Source organism: Oryctolagus cuniculus, chromosome 2 (genome assembly GCF_964237555.1).
Source record: "Oryctolagus cuniculus chromosome 2, mOryCun1.1, whole genome shotgun sequence".
NCBI classification, from domain to species: Eukaryota; Metazoa; Chordata; class Mammalia; order Lagomorpha; family Leporidae; genus Oryctolagus; species Oryctolagus cuniculus.
In genome coordinates, this window is record NC_091433.1 from 77794972 (window position 1) to 77818886 (window position 23915).

General features: G+C 46.2%; 1 protein-coding gene across 9 annotated transcripts in view; it reads right to left on the reverse strand.

Annotated features, from left to right (window-relative positions):
• Positions 1–22609, reverse strand: part of TRMT9B (tRNA methyltransferase 9B (putative)) — a 58113-nt gene extending 35504 nt beyond the window's left edge. For 3 of the 9 annotated variants that reach the window (XM_070068506.1, XM_070068509.1, XM_070068504.1), the window contains exon 1: positions 22490–22609. The gene's annotated coding sequence lies outside the window, so the exon portion shown is untranslated. Of the gene's footprint in view, positions 1–21583; positions 21947–22140; positions 22279–22489 lie in introns of those variants that run through there. The other 6 variants (XM_070068503.1, XM_070068507.1, XM_008274058.4 and 3 more) reach the window with 4 other exon arrangements.
• Positions 22610–23915: the final 1306 nt, after the last annotated feature.

Here is a 23915-nt window from a genome sequence, read left to right on the forward strand (position 1 = left end):
GCTGGCGGGGGGGGGGGGGGAGCGCGGCTGCCACAGGGGGATCAGGAAGAGTATTTTTGATAGGTGCTGGTGTGAGCTGATGTCACAGCTGTCTGGGCATGAAGCATTTTTACGGTCCTTCTGGAATGTTCTGTTGGTTTTCTGCAGACCCTCATGGCAAAGGACCTCTCCTGGACAGTCTCCTGCCAGGGTGATAGACTGCCCTGCTGGCAGCTTAAGCCAGTTCTCAGCTGCTGCTGGTCCAACCTCACCCCTCCACATTTTTTCCCCTTTTTCACCTGCACAGTTTATGGCATCTGCGCCAACATCATCTGTCTTTGCGTGGCCCTCATCTGGCTCAAGGAAGCTCACACATGGATCCATCTTCAGTTGAGAGTTCTAATATTTGCCAAGCAATGCCCCCTATCTGCTGTCTCGGGTTGCTTCTACCAGCCTTTAGTTTTCTTAGGCATAAGCTTGACCCCAGATCACTACATCCTCTCAACCACAGGGGGCACATACCCAGCTTTTTGTGTGGTGCTCTTGGAGGCCTTGCCACATGACTTAAAGATGGGGAGACCCTTGCCGGCACCACGGCTCAACAGGCTAATCCTCCGCCTACCGGCGCCGGCACACCGGTTCTAGTCCCAGTCGGGGCGCTGGATTCTGTCCCGGTTGCCCCTCTTCCAGGCCAGCTCTCTGCTGTGGCCAGGGAGTGCAGTGGAGGATGGCCCAAGTGCTTGGGCCCTGCACCCCATGGGAGACCAGGAGAAGTACCTGGCTCCTGTCTTCGGATCAGCGCGGTGCGCCGGCTGCAGCATGCCGGCCGCGGTGGCCATTGGAGGGTGAACCAACGGCAAAGGAAGACCTTTCTCTCTGTCTCTCTCTCTCACTGTCCACTCTGCCCGTCAAAAAAAAAAAAAAAAAAAAGATGGGGAGACCCCTCCTCCCTTCTCCCAAGATGTCACATGTTTCCTGGCAGAGGAGTGGGGCATCCACAGTATGTCCCCAAATCCTCCTAAACAAATCAGTTTCCCAGAGTTCAAGTCCTTCACCGTGGGTGTTGGGCTAAAGGTCACAAAACCAGATTTCCTCTAATTCAGCCTTGAAAAGGAATGAAATTCTGACATCAACTATGGACATGGATAAGCCTGGAAGATCCTTTGTTAGGTGAAATAAAACAGACAACCAAAGGACAACTACTACGATTTGTCTTAGATGATGCACCCAAATTCTTAGAGACAGGAAGTGGAAGGATATTCTTAGAGATAGGAAGTGGGAGATAGTTGCTAGGAGCACTAGCAGGGATGTGGAGTATGTTCAACTGCTTTAATTAAATACCTGAAGAAAGCTAACTTTATAAAGTAAAGAGGTTTATTTTGATTTTGGTTCTGGAGGTTCACAGTCCAAGATCACGTGGGCCCATTGGTTCAGCCTGTGGAAAGGGAGTACAGGGCAGCAGGTGGCCAAAGTGTGTGTCTGTCCATGTCTAAGTGGTCTCTCGCTAAGCCACCAGGATTCAGTTATAGGGGCTGCACCCAAATGACCCAATCCTATTCAGTCTCCTCCTAACAGCCCTACCTCTAAACACCATCATCAGATTAAGTTCCGCCCTCTGAGTACCACCAACTTCAGGCTTTGGGGCTCAAACCGCTGTGTTCAGGAGGACTGACACTGAAACCACAGCAGGGAGTTCATGTTCACTAGATCTAGAGTTTCATCTTGAAAAGATGCAGAAGCTCTGAAGACTGATGTGATGGCTGCACAACAATGAGTGTACTTCATGCCATGAAATGATGAAAATGGTCAATTTTATGGTATGCATGTTTTACCTCAATTAAAAACAGTTAATTGTAGACACTTCCCCAAGTCTGGCTTAGGTTAGTCTACCAAACGTTAAAACCATGAGACGAATGGCCAGCTCATTCACAGGAGACTGAGCTTGCTATCAAGTTCCTGGCTCCTCCCTCTCCCTGCTGCTTTGCAGTGTGGGGGTGGGGCTCTATAAACAACACTGCTTCTTTGCCAAGTGGCTCTGCTCTCAGGGGATACCAAGGGAGCCCAGAAGGCCGGAGGAGGGGGAAGAGACCTGCTCCTCTCTGTTTACTTCCTGTTCCTGCCCGAGTTGCCCAGCAACAGCCCTTCCCTGGCAGCAACATTCTCCAGTAGCAGAAGGTTCTAGTCCAGTTTGCTCTGCTCTCCCTGAACCAGCCTTTCTGCACACACCCAACAGACACTGCGTCAGGCAAGCAAGGCCCCAGCTAAGACCCCTGTGCCCAAGTCCTCAGGGTCCCTCTGCAAGGCTCCTAAAGCAGCAGCAGCAGCTTTTCCAGGGCTCCCCTGCGTGGAGGTCTGGGCCCAGCTTTGGGGCACCTCCTCCAAGTTTATGGGTTCCTCTAAGATCTGCTCTTTTCTGGGTTCCCCCAACACAGGGGGTCAGCTGCTTCCTACAGTCGCTCTTGCTGTGTGTGCTGCCTCCTTTGTTCCTTTTTGCATTTTCTGTCCTCTAAGATGTGTGACACCAATTTCTTATATTAGAGTCTCTCTGTTAACAGAACCAGGGTGCTTTTTGTGTTCCTGACAGGACGCTAATACTACTGTATTTTTGCACTACTATGAACCAAATGAAAACAAGAAAGAGCTCCATTTCAGCACCCTGCTCCAGTTATTTACTGCCCATCTCTCCCCATTAGTTTGTAAACATCATGAAGTCTGCCTGTCTGTCTGTCTATCTATCTATCTATCTATCTATTTTGGTTCAATGATAGATAGCTACCACTTGGAACACAGCCTGGCTCACAACAGTTATCTAATCCTATCTACCAGATAAATGAATAGGAAATACTTCATTTAACCTTAAATACATAATAATTTTAGTCACAAAATATGCTTATAATATATAAAAATTATAAGCACATGCAGTTAGGAAGATAAGTAGCCGAACTTTGCAAAATTCCCTTTACTGAAATTTTATAGCAATATCCATTTTCTCCACCCCAACTTTATTGTTTTATTCATTTCTGTCTGTGGAATTTCTCCCTATTTTTCTCGTACATTAGAGCATGTTATCCATAGGATACTCATTGAGTCAGTAAGATACTTTTTAATAATAACCATACCTTTGATATTATACCAAGAGGCTAGAATGACAAGTCCATTTTAAATCCAGCTAATACAAGATTTAAAAATTGAAACAGCAATATAATACGAAACTTCAACAGTAAAACTCAGAAGATTTGGGTATGATGAGAAAATATTGCCCTGGGAGAAGAGGACCTACATCAGAGGGTGAGATACGTCCTTCTCTGGCAACATGACCTTGGAGAAGACAGTGAGCTTCTCTTAGACATCTGTTACTTCCTCTCAGAAAAAGTACAGGCAATTTCTACAGTATACTTCCTCTTTTTGTGTATTTGAGAGACAGAGATCTTCCATCTGCTAGATCTCTCCCCAAATGCTTATAATAGCTGTGACTGGGCCAGCCTACAGCCAGGAGCCCAGAATTCCATTTGTGTTTCCCAGTTGGGTGGCAGAGATCCCACCACTTGGGCCATCAGGGATTGCATTAGTAGGAAGCTGGAACCAGGAACAAGAACCAGAACTGGGACTTGAACCTAGGCACAGATATGGGATGTGGGCATCCCAACTAGTAGCTTAACCACTAAGGCCAAACACCAACCCCAGTTCCTCCTCTAAGACTCGAGTTCTGCACACAAAAATGTGCTTTAACATCATGCAAGACAACAGAACTTTCACACATCTATAGGATTCCTTCCTATCACAGTTCCCAAACACCTTACCCCCGGGAACTGAGGGGCCAGGGAAGTGTGAGGCAACTGAAAGTAAGAACAGTCCTTGGTGCCAGGTCCAACTTCTACTTCCAAATGAAATCATAAATTTCCACGCTAATACTTTTTAAATCTGGTTGAGGGAATATTAACATTGACAGTTGCATTAACCGTCTAACTGGAATATTTTGCAAATCTAAAGGTCAGGGAATCCAGTTCATCTCTTTCACTGTCAAATAAAGCTGTAACACAGCCCAGAAGGCACCTGCTTGAGATCTGAAGGCGGAGCAGAAGAAATTCGGCTTCCAATGCCAGGTCATGACGTAATGATCATGATCATGGTGTAATAGGAAGTGGACTCTGAGTGCCATCCACACTGCCTCTTTATTTGTTAGGGGAATATACCACAATGGGGAATATACTACAGTATAAAAGTTGGCCAAATGCCCCTTTAGAAATGAAGAGTGAGAACAGAGGGAATACAAGTGTGCATAAAACAACTGATCTCAGAATCCAAAGCTTAAGGACACTGAAAGGACACCCTGGTTTGTAATCCTAGCAGATGACTACAGAAGTGGACAGAGTAAATCTTGTTGTTTTTTTTGTTTGTTTGTTTGTTTGTTTGTTTTTGTTTTTTTCCCTTTTCTGAGTTTTGTTCACATAAGTAAAATACAGCTTGCAGATACCTGGAAAAAATTCAGGTAGTAATGGAGCTATTGCTAGGAAAGATCGAAAGGAAAGCAATGTTCAGCCTCAGAGAGGGAACCTGAGACAGTCTCGTGTGTGTATGTGTGTGCATGTATTTATTTATAAACATAAAAACATGGCTAGGTGGATTCACAAGCCTATGTAGGCAGCCCTTTCTCTGCCCTACAATGCAGTTGGCTTCCCCATTCGCCCTGAGTGTACCTGTCTCCTCTAGCTTCTCTACTCTGATCTGTTGCATTTAGTCTGCTTAAAATAAATCAGGCAACTAAGTCTCTTGGCATCCTATCTAAACCATGGAGAAGAAGACTTTCAGGTCACCTGAAGGGCCCACGGTGGTGACATCTGTACTGATCACCCGCAGGCTGCTCTGGTTCTCGACCTGGGATTGGGAAGCTGGGGAGGGCTGGCTGCCCTGCAACCTCTTGCTAAGTCCTTGGGCACTGGTCTTCTGAGCCTTCTGATTTTGACCAGAGCTCCCTGACACCCATTCATGGCTGTGTGTTCACGTCCATGCTAGTTCTGCCTCGTTTAAGCTGAGCCCCTTAATATCTTGGATCTTAGAGTCGTCTTCATGTCTAAGCAACCCACACATGCTTAACACCCCTGACAACTAGTGCAGTGGTACTGTCTGAATGCTTCCATCACTTAGCCGTTCAATTCTGAGTAAGTGACACAATTATGAAAGCTGCACAAAAGTAGGAAATACGCCGGTTGAAAGAATGGTCTCATTGGCAGGCAGTCGCATTGTATTTTGTAAGAATGTGTTTGACATTTTAAGCTTTCCTGTGGCTGCACTTCTCCTAGCAGCAGGAGTTATTAAGTCTGTGCCCAGAATAAACCAGACTGTTTTGGAAAGTTTCATTTTTCAGCTTTCATACTCCATTTTATGACTGTGTTTGCTTCTTCAGGGATAAGAAGACACAGTCTATTATTTCAAATTTCAAATTACACAGTTTTTAACCTTCCATACATTGCATCATAATGGACTCCAAAAACAAACACAAAAAACAAACACTAATGGAGAGTTCTAGCTCTCAATTAAAAATTAAATAAGATAAACATTCAACCTGAAGATCCTGGGGCAGGATGGAAATATTTCTTGCGAATGACTATACAATGTTTCATGGAAGCTAGGGTGGTCACATGTACCATTATTTTACTGACTGCCAAGAAAGCTGAGGATAGACCATCAGCCATCAGATGCACCCCAAAGTCAAAGAGGTGGAAATGTACAACGTTTATAAAAAGAGGACATTCGATTTTTGAAAATCAGTTCTAAAATAATGGAGATTATATGAAAAATTTTAATGGTGTTGGTGTTTTAAATTTTTGTTAGACATCAAATGTTTATGACCTCTCAAACTGTTAGAAAATGAGAAGTTACATATCTCACACATGAGAAAAGCAGAATAAAGAATAGGCAAATGGATTTTGTTTTTTGACAGGCAGAGTGGATAGTGAGAGAGAGAGAGACAGAGAGAAAGGTCTTCCTTTTTGCCATTGGTTCACCCTCCAATGGCCGCTGCAGCCAGCGCATCGCGCTGATCCAAAGCCAGGAGCCAGGTGCTTCTCCTGGTCTCCCATGCGGGTGCAGGGCCCAAGCACTTGGGCCATCCTCCACACACTCCCGGGCCATAGCAGAGAGCTGGCCTGGAAGAGGGGCAACCGGGACAGAATCCGGCGCTCCAACCGGGACTAGAACCCGGTGTGCTGGTGCCGCAGGCGGAGGATTAGCCTATTGAGCCACGGCGCTGGCCAACAAATGGATTTAAAAACAAACCTGAGGCTTTGAGAATCAACGAGTAGAGAAACCATGAAACTGGTTTCTTAGGGATCCAGGACTAGAATCTGAGTGTCCTGACTCCACTGCCCAGAGAACCCCCACGTTTCTCTGCCGTCTAACAGAAAACAGGAGTTACTCTAGTACAGCTTCAAGGAAAGTAGTTGCTGTCCAAAGTATTCAATGAGCTATTTAAATGTTTCAGTGACTACTATTTACCTGTAATCAAAATGTTCAAAATATACCATTTTCCCTTCATTTCAAAATTATTTAAGTATTCTTCAAATTGCTGTCCTATTGGATGAACCAAAAGACACAGAACACTGGGAATAATTCAAAACCCAGAACTATGTGGTTAAAAGTTTGCAACTTGACAAGGCACTCCTGGCCTGCAGCGCAGACACAGTCTTGGTCTGAAGCTGATCTGTTTTAGCTCATGAGTGGTGGGATTTCCAGTACCTTCTGCCCTTCAAGGCTCATTTCCTTTCTATCACGGTATGCTCTACACAAAGCCATCCAATTATGCCAGAATAGATCATCTTAATGAGAATAAAAAGCTTCTGTGTGCACATACTGCCAATACGTTTCAAAGGGCCTACATCTTAACAAGCAGAAATGATAGACAAATGATCAGATAAAGACCATAATGCACTTTGAAAAAAATCTTTAAAAATGTGTAGCTCACCCTTCTGCCTAGGGGTTTCTACATATGCTGCCCACATACAAACACATCTATATAGCTTTTTTAGGGTGATGGCGTATGGTCTAGCCCAGTTCCCCATGGCTATGCAGTAACCATAGTATTCTTTGCTAGCAAAACAGGAAGAGTTTGGTCTGCTTTTCTGTCGTTTCGATGCAAAGCCTCAAGAGCTTCCTGCACAGGAAAGCCAGAATGGAGACTCCAGTCACGGTGTGCAGCAGGAGGAAGTCACAGTAGACTAGAAGGACTTCCAGAGGAACGGACTTGCAGCTTTGGGATTTGCATTTTCACAGACTTCAGATCTTTCAGTGGATTCTGTGGACTCTGACCTGAGTCTTTAATTATATGAGCCTGGCAGGCAAGCAAGGAAACTGTTTGCTCAGAAATCCAACCTGGTGTATCTGCCTTACCTGCTAGAAGCTTGGGTGGGATTTCCATACTTAAGGTGCATTGTAGCTGGTGAGATGTTTCTACAGGGATCTGTGTCACAAGAACTGCTCTTTTATGAATGCCATGACTCACCATACCCAAATTTCTGAAGTTAGCAGTAGACCTCTACACCAGTGTTGTGGTGCACTGGGTTAAGCCACTGCCTGAGACACTGGCATCCCATATGAATGCCAGTTCTGGTCCTGGCTTCTTGACTTCAGCTCCCCGCTAATGTGCCTGGGAAAGCAGTGGGATGGCTCAAGGGCTTGGGCCCCTGTCACACACATAGGAGGTGCAGAGGGAGTTCCAGGTTCCTGGCACTGCAGCCATTTGGGGAGTGAACCAGAGAATGGAAGATCTTTTCTCTCTCTCTCTCTCTCTGCCTTTTAAGTAAATAAGTACATTTTTTTTAAAAGTATACCCGCAAAGTTAACACTTTCTATATCTTCCTCTTTAGCACCAAGTGAAGTTCCTGTCAATTTTAGGCAATTTTCAAATAATATATTGCACTGGCACAGTACTTGGGTTACAACTGATGAACCAATATTGATATATTATTATCCAATGTCCACACTCTATATTAGAATTCACACTTTGTATTGTATTGTTCTATGGGTTTTGCCAAATGCATCAAGCATCTGCCAATACATTAGCATGCAGAACAGTTTCACTGCCCTAAATATGCCCTGGGCCCACATGTTCATCTCACTGCCTGTACCCAACCCCTAGCAGCCACTGCTCTTTTTATCATCTCCATAGTTTTGTATTTTCTAGAATGTCAGAGTCTTTAGTCTTTCCAGGCTGGTTTCTCTTACTTGGCACGTGCATTTAAGATTATTCCATTTCTTTTCATAGCTTTGAAGCTCGTTTCTTTTTTTAAAAAATGATGTATTTATTTTTGTTTGAAAGGCAAAGTTGCAGAGAGAGAGAGAGAGAGAGATCTCCATCTACTGGTTCACTCCTCAAATGGCTACAACAGCCAGAGTTGGTTCAGGCTGAAGCCAGGAATGAGGAACTTCATACAGGACTCCCATGAGGTGGCAGGGGCCCAAGCATTTGGCCTCTCTTCCACTGCTTTCCCAGGTACAGTAGCAGGGAGCTGGATTGAACTGGAGCCCATGTGGGATGGCAGCGCTGCAGGCGGTGGCTTAACCCACTGTGCTGCAATGCCAGCCCCTTCCCTCCTTTCCTCCATTCTTCCGTTCCTTCTTTCCTTTCTCTTCCCTTCCTTCTTCACTCCCTCCTCACTTGCTTCCTATCCCTGAATACTATTCCATTGTATGTCTCTACCACAATTTGTTTCCATTCACCTATTAAAAGACAACTTGACCACCTCCATTTAGGATATTTATAAATCACGTCACTACCAACATCCATGTGCAGGTTTGTGTATGGATGCGCCTCTTAATTTTTCAGTCTTTCCTGCTGATATGCATACAGACCAATGAAAGCGGACCTGAGGACGCTGTTGATACATAACTCACTTTGGGTCTACTTTTCTGAATGCTCCTTAATACCTGTTTGGCCATCAGCTACTATTTCAAACTGTCAAATAACCTCTGCAAGTGTATTTTTCTGAAGCACAGTGAATACTAATGGCCAAAGATTTACCAATTTCCTTCAGGGCTGCTGCTATGGATGAATGAGTTTCCTCTGTGCACTCCAGAGGGCTGACTCTACACGGCAGTCTCTCATGCAGCAGATGCAGCAAGTCCTCATCTGTTCCAGACGTGTCAACATCACTTTTGAGGACTGTAAACCCACAGTGGAGATGAAGTTATTGAAACTTTCAAATGAAGAGTTAGAGTAGATGCTTCTACTCTTCCATAAAGGGGATATCTAGGTTGAGATCAGACACCACAACGTTCTTGACATTTATCTAGTGTTCTTGATATTGACATCCTGGTATTTACTTCCACAGCCCAAGGTAGGATATTTTTCTCTGTACCTGGAAGATCCACATTTTGCTGTTGCCCGTCTCCTTCAATTTCAGTTTCCAAATCAACAGATGGTTACTGCTTCCGTTCCAGTAACTTGTTTCCAGCAGGTTCACGATCCCCCATGGTACAGAGATGTTCTTGGTCCTATGTTCTTGGTCCTATGGTCAACATTATGCCATGGATCTCCTGGCTCACTGTACGGCTGAAGGAGATTTAGCTGGCTCAGATGTTTACATTCTGGACGCCAGTCCTTTTCACCTAGAAATATCTGTGCTCAGTGCATCACGGTAGTTGTAACAGAAAAACTAGCCTTCTGTCTTGAGTGAGGATGAAATATGAGACTCTGGGTGCTTGTTTCAGCAGGAGCTTTCTTGGATTAACCGCAATAATAGCTTGTTCTGATGAATTCTGCAGAGGAATATCTGGACTCCAATCTGATACAGCGCCATGCTTAAAAAACACTATCGGAAAGATCCTATAGTGGAAAAGAATGTTTCTTTCCCTCTCCATTCTTAATGTTGTCATTTAAAAGTCAATATCGCATTACATACCTATAAGAAGTGAAAGCAGGGACACAGAGAGATTTGTGTACCTATGTTCAATGTGGATTATGTACAATATCTAAAAGGTGGAAGCAACTCAAGTATCTAAGCACAGATAAATGTATAAACAAAATGTAATGTGTACATACAATGAAATATTATTCAGCCTTAAAAAGGAATAAAACTCAGACACATGCCACAACATGGATGAACCTTGAAGATGGTATGCTAAATGCAATAAGCCACACATAAAAGGAGAGAGATTCTGTGGATCCTCTTACAGCTCCCAGAACAGTCAAACTCATACGGAGAGAAGGTAGAGGAGTAGCTGGCACGGACTGCAGGGACAGGGGATTTGGGGAGCTACTGTTCAATGGCTAGAGCATTTCAATCTCAGAAGACAAATAAGTTCTGCACCTGGACGGTGGTGATGGCTGCATGGCAGTGTGAGAGAACTTAATGCTACTGAACTGTATGCTCAAAAATGTGTAAGATGGTGAATTTCATGTTCTATGTATTGTTCCACAATTATTTAAAAAGTCAAAATTGCAATTAATCAAGTTACATAACTAGCACCTTAATCTTGGGAGACCACAAGTCCTGGCTGAGGCAATCCCCTCTTGAACTTCTTTTCCCAGGGCAATCATTAAGAGCGTGCCCTTCACCTCAGAAGTGTCCTGGTTTGGACAACAAGTCATATGGTCACCCTAGATCTACTTAACTGCATAAATCATTGAGTTGCCATCTTTATTTGCAGATGTCTCAACATTCAGAATGCATGGGTTTTCTTGAATTATTCTAATTATAAATTTTCTTAAGAGGCAGAAGACTTGCTTATGTTAAAATATGACAGTTTTTCCTGCATTTTAAAATTATTCAATTATTCATCAGAGAGCAAGAGAGAGAGAGAGAGAGAGAGAATGTTGGGGGCAGCATGTGGTCTAACAGGTTAAGCTGCCACCTGCAATGCTGACATCCCACATGGGTGTTGGTTCAAGCCCTGGCTGCTCAACTTCAGATCCAGCTCCCTGCTAATTCACCTGGGAAAGCAGCAGAAGATGGCCCAAGTACTTGGGCCACTCCCCCAGGTGGGAGATCCAGTTGAAACTCCTGGATCCTGGATTTGGCCTGGCTCAGCCCCGACTGTTGCAGCCATTTGGGGAGTGAGCCAGCAGATGGAAGATTCTCCACCTCTCTGTCTCTTCCTCTCTCTCTCTGTATCTATGACTTTGAAATAAATAAATCTTATAGACAGGGAGAGAGAGAGAGATGTGAGCCCCCATCTACTAGTTCACTCCCCCAAATGCCTGCAACAGCCAGGCTTGGGCTGGGCCTGAAGCTGGAAGCCATTAACTCAATCCAGGTTTCCCACGTGGATGGCAGGAACCCAACCACTTGAGTCACCACTGCTGCCTCCAACGTCTGCATCGGCAGAAAGCCGGAATCAGAAGCTGCAGCTGAGTATCCAATCCATGTACTATGTTGATGGGGCGAGGCTAAATCCCTACCCCCAAAACAGGTTCCTAATGTCCACTTTCTGGGCCAGCAAATAAACAAGTCATTCAATGATGTTCAAATACTAGTCTTGCTCGGCTGTCCTAAATTTTTACTTTAAAAAGTATGCAAAGCTCCATGCGCTCTCTCCTCATCTCCTTCAGTTTGTCGCATCAATGAGAGAGAGTTCACACTTGCATGTTCTACTTTACAAGACACTTACTTAATCAAAAGATCATTTTGATTTTCAATCCATAAAAGGAGTTTTGTCCTACAACTCTCTCTTCAGCTAAGCGCCACGTATTTGGAGAAGACAAAAACTTTTAAACTTATAATACACAGGGAGGGAAATGTAGTTCTTTTTTCTCCAACATTTATACAAATCTGAATGGAAAGGAAAAGGGGGGGAGGGAGAAGAGAACGAGTAGTAAAAGCTGGAACCAGGGAGGTCACTAATGTGTACTGTAACACAGAAAGATCTCTACGACTTACTTTTCCTTCAGATAAACCAAATAATAATATGATGTTAGATTCAAACAGTAACCCTACAAGACTGCACCAACAGTTGGGTTTAGGGACCACAGCCTGGTGGGGACTTACGCTGGAAGACAGTACACTTGTCTTGAAGCCGTACTAACAGAGCAAGAACTCTTTCATTTTGATTTTTTTTTTTTTTTGATGGCTTGGGCACAGCAGTTTAACTCTTGGTGTCACCACTGGATCTACAAAATATGTTTGTATTATACTATGACTTAACCCAGGCAACACTCATAAATCTGCATTTAAATGTTCCCATCAATCACTAGAGAAGTAACCGAATGGCTCTTACATTTTGAACAAAAAAGTCATTTGAAAAATATATGCAACAGACTGACAAATTCATTAAGTAACTCCATTTGTTTATGTTAATCCCCCATTTTATAACTTTAAACATCAGAGGCAAATATGTGATGATTTCATTCAATAATCATGCCTATTTCTGAATGTGCTAATGTAATTTTTGAGTGTAAATAAGCAGGTAATTTATTACTCAAAAATACAAGAGATCCAATCCTATCTAGCAGTTTGCACAAAGGGTAATCTGACAAGCTCAAGGGTATGAAATAAGGGACTAGAGACAACTCAAGCATACCCTTATTTCTTTCTCCAATAAACAGGTCATTTCTTTTTTTTTTTCTATTTTTTCTTTTTTTTTTGACAGGCAGAGTGGACAGTGAGAGAGAGAGACGGAGAGAAAGGTCTTCCTTTGCCGTTGGTTCACCCTCCAATGGCCGCCGCGGCTGGCGCACTGCAACCATCGCAATGCACTGATCCGATGGCAGGAGCCAGGTACTTATCCTGGTCTCCCATGGGGTGCAGGGCCCAAATACTTGGGCCATCCTCCACTGCACTCCCTGGCCACAGCAGAGAGCTGGTAAACAGGTCATTTCTATCATGAAAGTTACAGAGGAAAAGAAGATACAGGCTGGCGCCATGGCTCACTAGGCTAACCCTCTGCCTTGAGGCACCGCCAGCACACCGGGTTCTAGTCCTGGTTGGGGCGCCGGATTCTGTCCTGGTTGCCCCTTTTCCAGGCCAGCTCTCTGCTGTGGCCCGGGAGTGCAGTGGAGGATGGCCCAAGTACTTGGGCCCTGCACCCCATGGGAGACCAGGAGAAGCACCTGGCTCCTGCCATCGGATCAGCGCGGTGCACCGGCCACAGTGTGCTGGCCGCGGCGGCCATTGGAGGGTGAACCAACAGCAAAGGAGGACCTTTCTCTCTCTCTCTCACTGTCCACTCTGCCTGTCAAAAAAAAAAAAAGAAAGATACAGTAAAAACACGAGTACACAGAGAATCCATCTAATGAAAGAACCAGCCAGCAAGGAGCTATTATTTGAAATAGGATAGTCCCTTCTTCCTCTGTATTGTGGCTCATTAAATAGTGGTCTATCTTGGGCTTTGGTGGAAAGAAACATTTTAAAAATCCTTTTGTTAATACTTTACTTTGATCACTGAACTAAACCAAAGGAATATTATTTTGCATTCAAATAATACCACATGCAGAGGCAAGTGCTGGGTAACTTTTATTTATTTATTTGCTTGTGCTTTCTCCAGAGATTTCAATTGTAAAACTGTAATAGTCACCTGTTTGAAAGGGGATTTGGCTGGCAACTAGAGCCTTTTTTTTTTTTTTTACTTTTATTTAATGAATATAAATTTCCAAAGTACGGCTTATGGATTACAATGGCTTCCCCCCCATAACGTCCCTCCCACCCGCAACCCTCCCCTTTCCCATTCCCTCTCCCCTTCCATTCACATGAGGATTCATTTTCAATTCTCTTTATATACAGAAGATCAGTTTAGCATACATTAAGTAAAGATTTCAACAGTTTGCTCCCACACAGAAACATAAAGTGAAAAATAATAGATGATTTTTTAAATGATGATGAAATCAGATCAGACCTATTGTCATGTTTAATCCCAGTGAGAGTCAAGTTGGGAATTGATAATTTCTTCTTCTTCTTCTTTTTTTTTTCTTTTTACAGAAGATCAGTTTAGTATACATTAAGTAAAGCTTTCAACAGTTTGCACCCCCATAGAAACACAAAGTGAAATATACTGTTTGAGTACTCGTTATAGCATTAAGCCTCAATGTACAGCACATTAAGGACAGAGATCTCACATGAGGAGTAAGTGCACAGTGACTCCTGTTGTTGACTTTACAAATTGACACTCCTGTTTATGGCATCAGTAATCTCCCTATGCTCCAGTCATGAGTTTCCAAGGCTATGGAAGCCCCTTGAGTTCTCCGACTCTTATCTTGTTTAGACAAGGTCATAGTCAAAGTGGAGGTTCTCTCCTCCGTTCAGAGAAAGGTACCTCCTTCTTTGAAGACCTGTTCTTTCCACTGGGATCTCACTCACAGAGATCTTTCATTTAGTTGTTTTTTTTTTTTTTTTTTTTTGCCAGAGTGTCTTGGCTTTCCATGCCTGAAATACTCTCATGGGCTTTTCAGCCAGATCGGAATGCCTTTAGGGCTGATTCTGAGGCCAGAGTGCTGTTTAGGACATCCGCCATTCTATGAGTCTGCTGAGTATCTCGCTTCCCATGTTGGATCACTCTCCCCTTTATTTATTCTATCGGTTAGTATTAGCAGGTACTAGACTTGTTTATGTGCTCCCTTTGACTCTTAGTCCTTTCATTATGATCAATTGTGAACTGAAATTGATCACTTGGACGAGTGAGATGGCATTGGTACATGCCATCTTGATGGGATTAAATTGGAGTCCCCTGGTATGTTTCTAACTCTACCATTTGGGGCAAGTCAGCTTGAGCATGTCCCAAATTGTACACCTCTTCCCTCTCTTATCCCCAATCTTATGTTTAACAGGGATCACATTTCAGTTAAATTTCAACACTTAAGAATAACTGTGTATTAATTACAGAATTAAACCAGTCATATTAAGTAGAACAGACAAAAGAAACTACTAAGAGGGATAATGTATTAAGTTGTTCATTAACAGTCAGGGCTATGCTGATCAAGTCACCGTTTCTCATAGTGTCGATTTCACTTCAACAGGTTTCCTTTTTGGTGTTCAGTCAGTTGTCACCGATCAGGGAGAACATATGGTATTTGTCCCTTTGGGACTGGCTTATTTCACTCAGCATGATGTGTTCCAGATTCCTCCATTTTGTTGCAAATGACTGGATTTCGTTGTTTCTTACTGTGGTATAGTATTCTAAAGAGTACATATCCCATAATTTCTTTATCCAGTCTACCGTTGATGGGCATTTAGGTTGGTTCCAGGTCTTGGCTATTGTGAATTGTGCTGCAATAAACATTAGGGTGCAGACCGCTTTTTTGTTTGCCAATTTAAATTCCTTTGGGTAAATTCCAAGGAGTGAGATGGCTGTGTTGAACGGTAGGGTTATCTTCAGGTTTCTGAGGAATCTCCAGACTGACTTCCATAGTGGCTTGACCAGTTTGCATTCCCACCAACAGTGGGTTAGTGTCCCTGTTTCCCCACATCCTCGCCAGCATCTGTTGTTGGTAGATTTCTGTATGTGAGCCATTCTAACCGGGGTGAGGTGAAACCTCATTGTGGTTTTGATTTGCATTTCCCTGATTGCTAGTGATCTTGAACATTTTTTCATGTGCCTGTTGGCCCTTTGGATTTCCTCTTTTGAAAAATGTCTATTGAGGTCCTTGGCCCATCTCTTAAGTGGGTTGTTTGTTTTGTTTTTGTGGAGTTTCTTGATCTCTTTGTAGATTCTGGTTATCAACCCTTTAGGCAACTAGAGCCTTTTTGTAACAACATATTTCATATCCAAAGTCAATGCCTACCTACCATTTTTGAACTTAAATATTCCAGCCAAGTCTTTGATGAAATATATGTCTGATACATGTTGGATATGATGGATTGTCAGTCAAAATTCATTCTGATCTCCCTCCAGTGTGCATGCCTCTACCACTGAGGCTAGAAATCTATAAACTACATTTCCCAGAGTCCCTTGCAGCTGAAGGCCTAGGCACCAATAAGGTTCTGCCAATGAGAAGAACTGAAAGATAAAGAGAGTTGGGGGGTATCTAAGAATGATGTCTGCTAGCTTGTTTTTGTTGTCTGTAGCAATGTGCAGCTACCAGCTCCTGGGGTAGAGAGGCACTATTTACACTTCCTGTGATTGCTGGGACACAGCCCAAACCATGTGTCATTTTTATCAGCAGCTCCAGTGGTGGCTGTGACTCCCAGCCTCCAACCCGTGGCAATGACGGCGGCAACCCTAGGCCTCCTTCACCCACCTGCACAGGAGCGGTCCGTGAGGCTCAGCCCAACCCTCGCCTTGCCCTCCCAACACCTAATTCCCACGTTAAACCCTTCTGATTGGAGCACTTAGGATAGTTTCTGCCTCCTGCACCCTGACTGATACAAATAGAAGAGAGACACAAGAGCATTCAGCACACCAGGGAATGCCTCCAGGGAGCTGAGCCCAGCAGTCATGCAAAGTTAGGCACTGAAGAACAAGACCACCAGGACTATCCACACGGGGACAATGTCTTCCTGCTGGGAGGCAAAGGGAGAATTCTAGAGGCAGGGAAATAATCATGGGGACCCCTGGAGACAGGAGGGAACAGGGAGAAACAAAGAAAATCAAACCATGCTTATGGTGAAGAGTCGCCCCTCATACCCCACGGGCGACCTGGAGAGCAATCCACCAAGGACGACACTGCTTCCTGTTACTGCACTACACAGCCGGCATCACAGGCTCACAGAGCTGAACTCAGGGCTTCGAGGGCAGACTCCAGAACTCATCCACGCAAGGTGCACAAAGTCAATCAGTTCTACAGCTCCTTAACAGGTACCCCAACCCAAACTAGAGACAGAGAGAGATGGACAGACAGCTGGACACCAGTGTGTGTGTGCACAGATACGGTAACTGGAAATACACACGATATGCATTTTAAACGAAAATCTGTATCAATCCAAATAGTTTTAAAGTCAGACAAAATTAATATAAAGGGCTGGAAAACTAGCCAATTATGGTCAATGTTGGCTTCGCTTCTGATCAGTTAAAAACAGTTTGTAAATATCCTTTCCATAATTCAAGTCTGGAGAAAAAAGCCTAAGGTATTATCCAAACTTCTCCTGAGACTCTAAGCCTCAATGAAAGAGCTATGTGTGCCACACTCCAAACCTACTGCTGTAGCCGCATCCACGCTGCACCGCGCCCTTCACACACCTGTTCCCTTCACGGTCCTCCTTCCTGACCCTCCCCCCAACACCGCGGGGAGTGCACGCGCGCATGCGCCGGCTCTGCAGGTGCGATTCACTCCACACCCTACGTTCTTCCTTTCTACCCTGCTGTCCTATGCAGGCAGTCCGGGCCAGCCTCCTTCATTCACAAGTCACACTCCCTGTTTATAAGCATGGCAGTCCACTCACTGTTGCCACAACTCAGTTCTGCATGCTGGATCATTGATAGAGAATGAGGTTTATGTATCTCACGGAGTTCTGGGGGCTGGGAATCCAAGGACATGGTGCCCACACCTGCTCAGCTTCACTGCAGAGTCCCACGGAGGCACAGGGCATCATAGGCAAGACGGGGCAAGCTGGCTAACTTGGATCTCGCTTCTTCGTTGAATAAAGCCGCGAATGCAATCAGGAGGGCCCCACCTTATGAGCTCATTTAATGCTGATCATCCCCCACAGGCCTCACCTCCGGATGCCAGCAATTGGCAACGTTGGGATCATGCGTTTCAGAGAGGACTAACAGCCAGACCACAGCGCTACTCCTGACAGCACTGAGCCCAGGTTCTAGTTGCAGGTTTCCCTTATTTATAACCAGCACCTGGATGATTCTGCAAGGCTAAGGGTCCCATGTTTCTTGCTATTAGTGCCTTAGGTGCCTCGGAAATGCTGAGCCAGTGAAAACTGTGAGTGAGAGGTATCGCTGTTTCATCTCCAAATTTCAAATACTGTACCCCATTTCTAAGTCCCGATCAGTGCTCTCTACCTCTTCTAACCATCAGAAAATGAGGAATTACTATTATTCTTATTTATTTATTTGAAAGAGTTAGAGAGAGAGGTAGAGACAGAGAGAGGTCTTCCATCTGCTGGTTCATTCCTCAGATGGCCACAAAGGCCAGAGCTGAGCCGATCCGAAGCCAGGAGCTTCTTCCTGGTCTCCCACGTGGGTGCAGAGGCCCAAGGACTTGGACCACCTTCCACTGATTTCCCAGGCCATAGCTGAGAGCCGGATTGGAAATGGAGCAGCCGGGACTAGAACCAACGCCCATATGGGATGCCGGCGCTTCAGGCCAGGGCTTTAAATCCACTTCGCCACAGCACTGCCCCTGGAATTACTATTTTTCTATGAAGGCCATACATACTGCTAAAGGCATTCACAGAAATGAGTTAAGTAAACATTTAACATCTATCCTAGAACTTCAACTGGGCATCTTCTCCTTCCCCCTTCTATCTTGTCATTATCTTAAGAAGCCAAAAGTGATGCTTTTATCCTAGGTATTCAGAGACCTGAGGCGGAGGTGAGGGGGCGCAGGTGCAATAGCGTCAGCTTCTAATTTCCAAAGGTCACTGCCTACGGAAGGATATAGTACACTTTTATGCTGCAGCTGGCCCCCATATCCATGAGTTTCCCCATGTACCAGTTCTGTATCTGCTCGCTCAAGAATAAAAGGAGAAAAAATAGTTTGGTCTGTACTGAACATGTAGACCTTTTTCTTGTCATGATTCCCTAAATAATACAAGGCAACTATTCACTGAGCATTTCTGTTGTATCAGGCGTGGTAAGTCATCTAGAGAGGATTTAAGTATACAAGACAAAGGGCATAGGCTATATGCAATATCATGCATTTGATATGAGGAACTAGCATTGATTCCCCATGACTACCAGGACAACTGTTTAACAGTGCACTAGGGCAGGCGCCGTGGCTCAATAGGCTAATCCTCCGCCTGCGGAGCCAGCACCCCGGGTTCTAGTCCCAGTCAGGGCACCGGATTCTGTCCCGGTTGCTCCTCTTCCAGGCCAGCTCTCTGCTGTGGCCCGGGAAGGCAGTGGAGGATGGCCCAAGTGCTTGGGCCCTGCACCCGCATGGGAGACCAGGAGAAGCACCTGGCTCCTACCAGATCAGCGCGGCGGCCATTGGAGGGTGAACCAGCAAAGGAAGACCTTTCTCTCTGTCTCTCTCTCTCACTGCCCACTCTGCATGTCAAAAACAAACAAACAAACAAACAAAAAACCCCCCAAAAAATAAAAACAGTGCACTAGGTGGAGCTGTTGTTGTGGTGCAGTGGGTTAAGCTACTGCAGGAGACAGTGGCATCTCATATGAGGGCTGATCCAAGTCCCAGCTGCTCCACTTCTGATCCAGCTCCCTGCTAATGCTCCTGGGAAAGCAGCAGCAGATGGCCCAAGTGCTTAGGACCCTGCTACCTATGTGGAAAACCCGGATGGAGTTCCAGTTCTCTGGGCGTTGGCCAGATCTAGCTATTGTGGCCATCTGGGGAGTGAACCAACAGATGGAAGATCTTTTCCTCCCTCCTTCTCCCCCCCACCAACTCTGCCTTTAAATAAATAAAATAAATATTTTTTTTTTAAGTATACTAAGTATACCAGCAAGGAGGGATGATCCACTGACCCAGATACTCAGTCCTACAGTCAACTATGCGGTAGCCCCTAAGTCACTGCATTTCTACTTGTTGTTGTAACTGCTCTTCACGGCTGTACACAGTGTGCCAACGGTGCGCTCTGCATTTGATACCTCGCATTCCATCAGCTCCTCATGCCCAGGGGAGGAAGTACTGTTATCCCCATCTCACACAGGAGGAAATGGGTCAGGGCAGGGCTGCAGTGGAGGTACTCTGGTTCTGACTCTTAAAACGCCTGCCTGGAGCCGCCCCAAGTTGCTCTAAGTGCTCAACGTGAATGACCTTGACTCTTTCTGAACACCCTGTAGCCTGGGTTTCCCTGCAGTGCCCTCTCTTACGGGACCCAGAGAAGTACAAAATCTGAAGGGCATTCGGCCTGTTATTTACTCTCAGCCTTACCAGGGACCAAACAAAGCCAGGGTCAGGCTAGAAATTTAGTTCCTTCAGTCTGTCCTTAAATAAATACTCCGGTTTTCTTAATGCTTTCATGCCACTCCTTTCAGAACACATCCTAGTTTATCTGTGAATAAAAACATAAGATTGCACAGTACGCGCTAACAGCCCAATTCCAACAGTGTCTTGTATCTCACACGAAACTGCAATGAGAGCTTCCAGTCAATTCCTACTTAAAAATAAAAATCATCAACATGCAGTAAACAAAAGGACTTGGCTGAACTGTTCTCCAGACATTGGGATCCTGTATATGGCCAAGCACATCTGGCTTGTGCCTTGTCCAAAGCCATCACAGAGCCTCCCTCACAACGTATTTCAGATTTTAGATGTGACATTCGGAGCATCTACATTATTTACAAGTGAAATGCACTTAAATAATCGCACACCCCTCTTGATCCCAGGTAGGAACTGGCATCAGAACAAACATAGAATCATATTTAAGAATTGCTGGCAGAATCCCCCACCCCAACCCCAGCACACACATAGGCACACATGCATACACACACATGCATCATACACACACATGCACACACACCATGCAGCCCTATCCAAACCCTTACCCCACTGCAGACAAAGCAGTTTGCATTTAACATCCCTCTGGTAAGCAACATTTTCTTAAAACCTACGAGCTGCCTCCGTGCCTTAGCGATATTAAGGTACACACACACACATACACACACAAGGGCAAATTATTTCCAAAGAACATCATTACAGTAATTGATTCTTTCTAGAAAGAGGACTTTGTTTTCAAAGCTGGCCCGATGCATTACAGAGCAGCAGTTTCCTTAGTGACGAGACACTTTGCAACTTGTCAAGGTCCCCTTTAAGTCGCATGCAATCAACGGCTGTCTGTCGGAGAGAAGAGCCACTTTCACTGTGCTGTGATTGTCCGCACTCACCGACACTGGAGCGCTGTGTACATCGCATTTCCAGATGGGCATCTAGGACAGAAACTCCGACAACAACGCTCCCGGCCCTCAACTTCACAGCACATTAACTCTTCCTTAGCAATGCCATAAAGATTCCATTTGCTACCAACTCACAGGAACAGCAGCACTTGCCGCAGCTGAAACCAAGGCTTAGGTGCCTACCATTCATTACGTGTAGTATTGCCAATAACCTTAGCCTCACAAAAGACATATACTCATCATCCTAGCTCTTCAAACAAGGTACACTTAAGCTCCCGCTCACTAACAGCTTTTATCCCGTTTCCACATAAGGCACAAAGAACCCTGGTGCTAGGTAACTACACAATATTATGCAAAGTCTACCGCCTTATCAGACATTCCTTCTTATGCATTTTCATGGTCAGCTTTGAAAACTTTCTGCTTTTCCAGTTATCTTACTCGGCTGCCTCCCGCTAGCTAAAAAATCAATTTCCAAGCGACAGCTCCCTAGGGAAAAGACACAGGCGCACTCCATGAAAACACAGATTTCATTTTCACCTCAAAGCCACCCAGCACCGTCCCCTTCCGCTGCTCCTGAGTTCTGATTTCCCGGGTCTGACCTCCCGAAGCCCAGCCCGCAGTCCCGAACCGCTCGGCAGGCTCGCCGGCTCGGGTCAGGTTGAAGTTTACAAGGTAAACAGGTCCCCGCCCGCGCCGGGGAAGAGCGAGAACTCACCGAGGCGGGCAGACCCCGGGCGAGGGCGCAGAGCCGCCAGAGCTGGGGCGCAAAGCCGGCTTCCCGCCGTTCGCCTCTGCAGACCCGTGTCTGCGCCCGGGTCGCCGGCGCTCCCCGCTCGCTCTCCAGGAGCTGCGGGTGGAGGAGAGCTGCCTTTGCATCAGAGCCGGGGGCTGTGCCAGGTGGAACTTCCACCCCGTGACCTAGTTGAAAGTGCGAGAACCACAGGACGAGGGCATGGGAGGGCCGGCGAGCGCGCCAGGCAGCAGCGGGGTGCGGAGCGAGCGGCCGCCGGGCTTCACAGGACAGGTTGGGGAGCGGCCCCCGGAGGCCTCGGGCGCCCGGGCTCCCTCGGGCGCGCCCGACCGCAAGCTCCTCCTCCCGCCGCGCCCGGGGTCCAGGCTGCGCCGCCCTCCTCCCGGCGCGCCCAGCGCAGGAGGCGCCGCTCTCGGGGGTCCGGGGGCGTCGGGCGTCCCCGAGACAGCAGCCCGAAGCCGCCTGCGCCCGCGTTCCCCGCCGCCGCCGTCGCCATCCCCGCCTCGCTGGGCCGCCCTCACCTCTCCGGAGGCGGCGCTCGGGCTCCTGGCTGTCCGGGAACCGAGGCCCGCGGCGCCGGCCGGCCGCAGAGCGTCGCCTCCCTGCCGGGTCCCTCGCGGACGCCCCGCCCAAACGTGCCTGGGCAGGGGAGCTCGCCGCCCGGCGTGGAGACCGGGGTGACCTTGCTGCCTGTTCCCCGCGGCCTCTGCCGGCGAGGCCCGTCGTGCGTGGGAGGAGGCGGGTACACCTGGTCGGCCCAGAGGGCAGCAACGCAGTCCCTAGGAAGGCAGCAACGTGACGCTGAGCGCGTCTTGTCTCATTTGCTCCTTTCACCACCTGCCTCAACGCGGATGTCCCGGGGGCACGCACCTGGGATGGCTGCTGCGAGGTGTAAGTTCAAGGGAACCCTGCTTAGACGCTGCAGGGTTTTGCACAGAACAGCTTCCTCGATGTCTGAAGTTCTGCAAAACCAACGCCCTGCAAGCAGCCTCTAGCCGACCGAGGGACGGAATTTATAAGTTTGTGTCCAAAACTGCCCTCCCATTGCTCTGTCATAATCGCATTAACTACTTCCATGTAGAATGATGTGTAATGATTTTCAATCCGTGTTATTAAACAACTCAGTTACCATCAGGGGACCGAGGTATTTATTTAAAATGTGTGTTCTGCATGGTCTAGCCATAAAGACCTCGGTTAGCACGCCTGTGCCCTATGTCCCAGTGCCTGGGTTCCATTTCTGGCTCAGGCTCCTGATCTCAGCTTCCTGCCAAAGTGCACCCTGGGAAGGAGCAGGTGATGGATGCAAGTAATTGGGTCCCTGCCACCCACGTGTTGAGTTCCTGGCGTTGGAAAGAGCAAACCTGCCCGCAGGAGCTCGCGCTGTCAATCTGTCTCTCTCCCTCTCTATCCCTCAGATAAATGCATTTTTTTTTAAAAAAAAAATATACACATGCCCAATCTTTACAAATTAGCAAGTTTAGTACTGCTGTGCTGGAGATGAGTTCATGTTGGGCTGTTTTTCCAGTCATTTGTTAGCACCTCGCTACTCCATGGAAGCCAAAAAGTTAATAGAAAATGAAATTAAAAGGTAAGTTCAGGTTGGTGCCCGAACTTTGAAATCCACAGTTAGGATTTTTCACAATAGACATTTCCACTACCTTTTTGAAATACCTTGCGTTTTCTCACATGGGCGCTTGTATACTGAGGTGTTACAAAGGGGGCAGGTGAAGTCAACATATGCAGTTTCTGACTCTGGGATAGTGTTGTGGGGTCACAGTGTATCACAGTGGGGTGGGGTATGGCCATAACATAGAGGATCATTTGCTTGGGGCTCTTTGTCACCATGCCCAGAACAATCAAATCGATACTTCCTTTTCTGTAAATGTCTTTTTTCCCATTTAAAAAAAATACACCTAAGCCTGGATTTACATATCCTCCAGCTGAATGCCAGCCCACAGAAATGCTGCTGGCTATTTTTGTCTCCATTCAATGGAGCTACAACTGCAGAAGTCCTTGGACACAGGCTGAGTATTAGATACTGCGATGGTCCTTCTAACCAGGCAGGATGACAAGTCACACCTAAATAAATGGGGCATGGGGTGGGTATTGTGGTGCCGTGGGTTAAGCTGCGGCTTGGGACACCTTGGAGTACCTGGTTCAAGTCCTGACTACTGTATGGTCTGCTCCAGTTTCCTGCTAATACCCCCGGGGAAGGAAGCAGATAATGGCTAATGGTCCTTGAGTCCCAGCATTCCACATGGAAGGAGTTCCTGGTTCCTGATTTCAGTCTGGCCCA